Source organism: Bos javanicus, chromosome 3 (assembly GCF_032452875.1).
Source record: "Bos javanicus breed banteng chromosome 3, ARS-OSU_banteng_1.0, whole genome shotgun sequence".
Lineage (NCBI taxonomy): Eukaryota > Metazoa > Chordata > Mammalia > Artiodactyla > Bovidae > Bos > Bos javanicus.
The window spans coordinates 11,380,636-11,389,217 of NC_083870.1; the positions used below are offsets into that span (position 1 = coordinate 11,380,636).

General features: G+C 36.1%; 1 pseudogene; it reads right to left on the reverse strand.

The window, feature by feature from the left end:
- Positions 1–4,827: 4,827 nt before the first annotated feature.
- Positions 4,828–6,688, reverse strand: LOC133245076 (olfactory receptor 10R2-like; annotated as a pseudogene).
- Positions 6,689–8,582: the final 1,894 nt, after the last annotated feature.

Genomic DNA, 8,582 nt, shown 5'->3' on the forward strand with positions numbered 1-8,582 from the left:
TTTTCTAAATCTGGCTTGAACATCAGGAATTTCACGGTTCACATATTGCTGAAGCCTGGCTTGGAGAATTTTGAGCATTACTTTACTAGTGTGTGAGATGAGTGCAACTGTGCGGTAGTTTGAGCATTCTTTGGCATTGCCTTTCTTTGGGATTGGAATGAAAACTGACCTTTTCCAGTCCTGTGGCCACTGCTGAGTTTTCCAAATTTGCTGGCATATTTAGTGCAGCACTTTCACAGCATCATCTTTCAGGATTTGAAATAGCTCAACTGGAATTCCATCACATTCACTATCTTTGTTTGTAGTGATGCTTTGTAAGGCCCACTTGACTTCACATTCCAGGATGTCTGGCTCTAGGTCAGTTATCACACCATCGTGATTATCTGGGTCGTGAATATCTTTTTTGTACAGTTCTTCTGTGTATTCTTGCCATCTCTTCTTAATATCTTCTGCTTCTGTTAGGTACACACCATTTCTGTCCTTTATCGAGCCCATCTTTGCATGAAATGTTCCCTTGGTATCTCTAATTTTCTTGAAGAGATCTCCAGTCATTCCCATTCTGTTGTTTTCCTCTATTTCTTTGCATTGATTGCTGAAGAAGGCTTTCGTATCTCTTCTTGCTATTCTTTGGAACTCTGCATTCAGATGTTTATATCTTTCCTTTTCTCCTTTGCTTTTCACTTCTCTTCTTTTCACAGCTATTTGTAAGGCCTCCCCAGATATAACCTACATAGCAAAAGCCATTTTGCTTTTTTGCATTTCTTTTCCATGGGGATGGTCTTGATCTCTTTCTCCTGTACAATGTCACGAACCTCATTCCATGGTTCATCAGGCACTCTATCTATCAGATCTAGGCCCTTAAATCTATTTCTCACTTCCATTGTATAATCATAAGGGATTTTATTTAGTTCATACCTGAATGGTCTAGTGGTTTTCCCTACTTTCTTCAATTTAAGTCTGAATTTGGCAATAAGGAGTTCATGGTCTGAGCCACAGTCAGCTCCTGGTCTTGTTTTTGCTGACTGTATAGAGCCTCTCCATCTTTGGCTGCAAAGAATATAATCAATCTGATTTCGGTGTTGGTGATGTCCATGTATAGAGTCTTCTCTTGTGTTGTTGGAAGAGGGTGTTTGTTATGACCAGTGCATTTTCTTGGCAAAACTCTATTAGTCTTTGCCCTGCTTCATTCCGTATTCCAAGGCCTAATTTGCCTGTTACTCCAGGTGTTTCTTGACTTCCTACTTTCGCATTCCAGTCAAATTCCATATATATATATATATACACATGCATTAATATACTGTATTGGTGTTTTTTTTTCTGACTTGCTTCACTCTGTATAATAGGCTCCAGTTTCATCCACCTCATTAGAATTGATTCAAATGTGTTCTTTTTAATAGCTGAGTAACATTCCATTGTGTATATGTACCACAGCTTTCTTATCAATTCATCTGCCAGTGGCCATCTAGATTGCTTCCATGTCCTAGCTATTGTAAACAGTGCTTTGATGAACATTGTGGTACATGTGTCTCTTTCAGTTCTGGTTTCCTCAGTGTGTATGCCCAGCAGTGCGATTGCTGGGTTGTTTGGCAGTTCTATTTCCAGTTTCTTAAGTAATCTCCACATTGTTCTCCATAGGGGTCATACTAATTTGCATTCCCACCAACAGTATTAGAGTTTTCCCTTTTCTCTACACCCTCTCCAGCATTATTGTTTGTAGACTTTTTAAAGGTGGGAGGAGGAGGGGATGACAGAGGATGAGATGGTTGAATGGCACCACTGACTCAACAGACATGAGTTTGAGTAAGCTCCGGGAATTGGTGATGGACAGGGAATCCTGGTGCGCTGCCGTCCATGGGCTCACAGTCAGACAAGACTGAGCGACTGAACTGAATTGAACTGATTCTGACCGGCATGAGATGGTACCTCATTGTGGTTTTGGTTTGCATTTCTCTGATAATGAGTGATGTTGAGCATCTTTTCATATGTTAGCCATTGTATGTCTTCTTTGCAGAAATGTCTGTTTAGTTCTTTGGCCCATTTTTTGATTGGGTCTCTTATTTTTCTGGAATTGAGCTGCAGGAGTTGCTTATATATTTTTTAGATTAATTCTTTGTCAATTGCTTCATTTGCTATTATTTTCTCCCATTCTGAAGGCTGTCTTTTCACCTTGCTTATAGTTTCCTCCATTGTGCAAAAACTTTTAAGTTTAATTAGGTCCCATTGTTTATGGGTCATAGAGGATCCTCCTGTGATTTATGTCGGAGAGTGTTTTGCCTATGTTTTCCTCTAAGAGTTTTATAGTTTCTGGTCTTACATTTAGATCTTTAATCCATTTTGAGTTTATTTTTGTGTATGGTGTTAGAAAGTGTTCTAGTTTCATCCTTTTACAGGTGGTTGGCCAGTTTTTGCAGCATCACTTGTTAAAGAGATTGTCTTTTCTCCATTGTATATTCTTGCCACCTTTGTCAAAGATAAGGTGTCCATAGGTGCATGGATTTATCTCCTGGCTTTCTATTTTGTTCCATTGATCTATATTTCTGTCTTTGTGCCAGTACTATACTACCTTGACTGTAGTTTTGTAGTAGAGCCTGAAGTCAGGCAGGTTGATTCCTCCAGTTCCATTATTCTTTCTCAATATTGCATAGGTTATTCAAGGTTTTTTGTATTTCCATACAAATTGTAAAAGTATTTGTTCTAGTTCTGTGAAAAATACCATTGGTAGCTTGATAGGGATTGCATTGAATCTATAGATTGCTTTGGGTAGTATACTCATTTTCACTATACTGATTCTTCTGATCCATGAACATAGTATATTTCTCCATCTATTTGTGTCATCTTTGATTTCTTTCACCAGTGTTTTATAGTTTTATATATATAGGTCTTTTAAAACAAAGATAACTTTACTAGCATGTTGATATATGTACTTGATGGGCTTCCCTGGTGGCTCAGACAGTAAATAATCTGCCTGCACTGCAGAAGACACAGGTTTGATCCTTGGGTTGGGAAGATCCCCTGGAGAATGGAATGCTATCAACTCCAGTATTCCTACCTGGAGAATCCCATGAACAGAGGAGCCTTGCAGACTACAGTCTATGACGTTGCAAAGAGTTGAACACGACTAAGCAACTAAGCACACACATACTACAAAACCAGAGGGAAGTAAAAATGTCTTTAACTTGGGACTGGATTGATCCACTCAAATGATCAATTATTTTGTATTCCTCTAGCTTTATATATATATATATATATATATATATATGAGGGTGTGTATGATCTGGCATAACTGGCCCAAAAATGCCCAATCTGAAAAATGTAGATGCATTCACATTTTAAATATATTTGCATTATTTCAAGTTATCAATTCTTGTTTCTAAGATTAAAAAAATGAAAACCTAATTGCATGGAGAGGGACTCAGGGAACACTGATAAGTAATAAATAGACAAAATTCAGATAATTTGAAAAGGAAGAGGTATTTGAGAAAGCTAAAAAGAACTGTTTCTACTGCAACAGGAATTTAGAAAAATATTAAAATAATTGTGGTACAAGTATATTTACAAATGCAGTGACAAAAAAAGAGAGTGTTTTGGTTGATACCTTACATTTCCTCTAAAGTATGATGCAATAATATCAGGTAACATTGTGTTTGGAAAGAGTGACAGAGAGGGCTGTGGGAGGGGAGAACAGTTAATTGTTTTAAATGGAAGTGTGAATATGCACAATACCTTCTTCAGAGAACAGAAGATTAGTGATAATTGAAAAAGAAATATCCAGCTAAGCAAAACTGATCAAAATATGCTTTAAAATTAAAGGACTGTGGATATATAACATATAATCCTTTAGTCTGAAAAACATAAGGGTCAGAAAAGAATACACATGTAATAGAATTTATAGAAAAATTATAGGGAAGAAACTCGATGTATTAATATAAAATTAACTTTAAGGACTAGGGAGAGGATTATCCAAAGTCACCTGGATTATTATACCCATTTCCTGGTGACTCTATCAAAGAATGCTGTTAATGAAATGAAAAGTACCTTGAGAATAATCCAGAGAAAAATAACCAGGATTTATCAGCTAGGTTAAAGGTGTTTTAGGGAAAGCATACATTATTCATCTTCAAATATTTAAATTGCTGCTGTGGAAGTGAAAAATTATATACAGGATATTCATCTCCAGAAATAATATGTGTAATGAAAAGGAGGACAGTATATAAAAGTGGAGCTTTATAACAGTGATTTTTAACAGTGGTTAAACTAGAGGCAGAAATACTGCAGGTAAGATCCCTGCAATGACAGAGCAATTGGAAGTGATACACTTGGGTCCTTTTCAACACTGATAACTCATGGTTATATTAAATTTCAACTAGATTTATTCCATTTTCTTAACGATTTTTTTGTGAAGAGTCCTGTTGAAGTTTTTCTAAACTTGAAAATTTGTAATGACTGAACCTTCTATATTGAATTACCATTCACAGTATGTTACTTATCCTTCCTGGAAGAGACTAAAATTATTCTTACCTAAGTATACATACAGCTTATTCAATTTTTGGTATAGTAGAAACATTGGAAAACAACTATATTCCAATAAAATTAATTTAAAATATACTTCTCTGTTCAAGTTTAAGAGCATTTCAAATATGTATAGTATTAATAATTACCTCCAAGTTTAAGATTACACTTCACCAAACCTATCAAATTAATACCATGGAGAAGCTTTCACTATGAGGTTATAAAGTGCTATGTGAATGAAAGACAACATTGTCATCACTTTTACAGTTATTGGTATATCCTCAGAAAAGAGTATTTTGTAGATACGAAGTATTCTCATTACAGAGCTTCAGAATAAAATCCTCTTATGCCAATCACTTTTCGAATGGCCATCTGAACATCTTTCTTCCTTAGGCTAGACACCAGGGGGTTCAGCAATGGAGCTGCAACTGTGTAGGTCACTGTCACAAGTCTATCTTTGCTGGATGAGTACTTCGATGACAGCCCCAGGTAGACAAAGGAGGCACAGCCATAGTGGACAATGACTACAGTAAGATGTGAGGCACAAGTGGAGAAGGCTTTTCTCTTGCCTTCAACTGATGGGATCCTCAGGATGGTATGAACAATGAAGCCATAAGAGATGCAGATAAAAGTCATAGGGACCATGAATGCTAAAACTCCACCAATGAAGATGATGAGTTCATTATAGGAATCAGTACAGACAAGGCAGATAACTGGTGAGATGCCACAGAAGTAATGGTTAATCTTGCTGGGACAGAAAGGTAGTTCAAAAAACTAAGAGGAAGCCTATCAATGAAAACAAACAAACAAAAAAAAAAACAATTACAGCACAAGTGGCGGCCAACTGTCCACAGACTTGCCAGCTCATAAGGATAGAGTACCAAAGTGGATGACAGATGACAACAAAGTGGTCATAACCCATGATTCCCAGTAGCATGCAATTAGTGACAGCAAAACCAAGGAAGAAAACTATCTGAGTGGCACAGTTAATAAATGAGATTGTTCTGAACAGAGATGACAGATTTATGAGCATCTTGGGCAGAATGACAAAGGTATAGCATGTCTCAGAGATGGAAAGGATCCCTAGGAAGAAATGCATGGGTATGTGGAGGCTGAAATCCAGTCAGATGACAGTGGCAATGGTGATGTTTCCACTCAGGATAATTAGATACAGGCACAGAAAAAACAGCAAAGAGGATGAACTGGAGTTTTCCAAGGTTGGAGAATCCCATCAATAGGAACTCTGTGACAGAGGAATAATTAGCTTGGTTGACTTGTTCCCCAAGATTGATCTACAGAGGACAAAAATGAAGAAACAGTGTTTGCCATGAAAGGTGGAGATAGTTAGTTCCACTATAGATTGAGGAACAGGAAATAGGAGAAGGGATAAGGACTGATGCTAGTAGGAAATGCCCAATGGACTATGTCAATTCATGGAATTGTTTCCAGAACTCAAGAGTACATATTTCCAGTGATATTTCTGCATCTTTCTTAGTGTTTAAGTCTAGGGAATTATTTTCACACTCCCTACTTCAAATAGCAATTAGGGAATGGAAATGTCTGAAACTTCCTGCATGTCAGCCTAACTCTATCATTTATTATCAGTGTAATTTTTTGTGCTTCAGCTTTTTAATGTGTAACATAAAATACTAATAATACCTCTTTCCTAGTTTTCTTATGAAAATTAAAGCACTGAGCAGAGCACATGCACACTGTAAACTTCTAGTAAATGTCAGTCTCTGCTACATGTTATTTAATTTTCAGGTAGTAGTGTTAGTTTTTCTTAAGCTTCCTTGTGGAGATACTTTAAACATATATCTACTTCAGGTTTTAGTTTTTAATCCTATTATTTTATTAAAAAAAAAAACAACTACCAGACCAACATGCATACCCAATTCCTATTTGCATGCATTTACAGAGACAATATTGTATTGACTTAAGTACATCTTTTCCCCTTAATCAATCGATTTCAAACACTTAATAGAAGAGAGTTGGATGGGATTTTAGTATATTTAAGTGACTCTAGAGAAACACAAAGTTATTACAGTCAGGTTGGCCATTGATATTACTAAATACCTACCATTCTGCCAAGATAATTCTCTGATTCTGCTCTAATTGTAGTTTCAAACTTCAAAAGACAATAAATCAAACACATCGGACCTACTTCAATATGAGCCATTGTGTCTACTCACATTTTACCCGGATTTCCAACAGAACTCAATATTGTGTTGGGTGCACCTGGCCTCAAGGAGTTTCAGCTTCTCCAATTTCTCCTAACTAAATGATGAGAAAATCCTTTTGACAATTCAACTAAAATCAAGTTTGAATTTTTAAAGTAATAAAAAGATCAAAGCAACCAAATAGTTGAAAATATAAGGCACAAAAGAAGAATACAAAAAGAAAAACTTCTACCTAAAGTAGCTCAGTTGCAGAGACCAGCTGTCGATCCTACATTTTCAAGGTATATTTCTTAATCTATATAATCTTTGAATATTTTCTCTTCACATTCTCTCATTTCAAGAGAAGCAAAAGTATGTTTCATTTTTCTACCTGAGTGTAGCAGAGTGACCCGTAGGCTAATAGGTAGACTTGATATGCTCTCTAAGTAGACAGGGCTTCTTTGGTGGCAGAGTGGTAAAGAATACATGTGTCATGAAGGAGATGCAGGTTTGATACCTGGGTCAGGAAGATTCCCCTGGAGAAGGAAATGAAAACCCACTTCAGAATGATTTCCTGGTAAATCCCACGGACAGAGGATCTTGGCAGGCTAGAGTTCCTGGGGTCCCAAAGAATCGGACATGACTTAGTGACAGAGCATGCACACTGAGTAGACAAGTCATCACATTCATCGGTTTATCCATTCATTAATGTGTTAATTTATTGATAAATTAAATTAATATATCTAGTTACTACATATCTATTTTTAAATTATATCTATCTTAGGTTGAGTACTGTTCTTAACTGAAATAATTGTAAATCACTTTGCCTTCTTCAACAAACAGCAAGACTGTGTCTTCTCATCTTGCAGTATCTCACCTCTGTGTTTTTACTCGTACTTTCCCCTTCACCTGGAAAACCTTATGCACTTTCTGTTCATTTTTGAAACCTAGATAGAAGGTGTGACCTCTGACTACTCTTGTCTCCAATGGTAAGAGGGACATGAACTTTCCCTTCTCTTAGTTTAGTGACTTCCTATTGTGTATGAGATGTATCATGAAAGTAGCAGCCTCCACTTTCTCATATATCAGAGTGTGAATGCCTTAGGAGCAGTTTTATATTTCCCATAACATAAATACAAATTGATACTTAATAACTATTTGTTTAATGAATTGATGACTAAATATTTTATTTTTTTAAAGATGGCATCTGCTAAAGGCATAATGTAAAGTCATGAAAGAGATGATGGAATTTTAAACCTTATTTGGAGAATCTGGGAACAGAGATTTAGCTCACAATCTATCAGATCACACTGCAAAGTTATAATTGTGTTAATGTGTCACACAACCAAGAAGTTATAGAACATTAACCAGACCCAAGTTCTCCTGATACCCTACCATTGCTTTTATTATTATTATTATTACTACTCTTACTAAAACTCTGTTTTTTCCAAATACTTTCATGCATAATTAGATATCTAACAAAACAAACCACCATGTTATTCCCTGAACAATGTAATTTATTTTATCTCCTCAGTTCCCATTTATGAGTCTTATGCAGTAGATTATTTGTCCACAGAATGTTAGAAGTGTGAGAGCTAAAGACAGTAGAAAGTCTGTAAGGAAAAATAAGTCAGTTATACTTCCTTTACTCCTTCATTCCCTGTTAGATTTTTTTTTAATATACCACTGTCACCAGAGAATAGTTTCATGTGATGTTTGAGAATGGACATTGAATGAACTAAATGTTGAAAATTCATTTTTATAAGGAATTAGCAGTTTCTGTCCTTTATTTTTCAATTACCCAGAAAAGACTTTCAAAAGGAATCAGTCTTTCAGAGATGGCTGATAGAAAGGAAGTAAGTTCCATGGACTAGGGGAGCATATTCTATGGCACTTATTTATAGCCATTCCTGT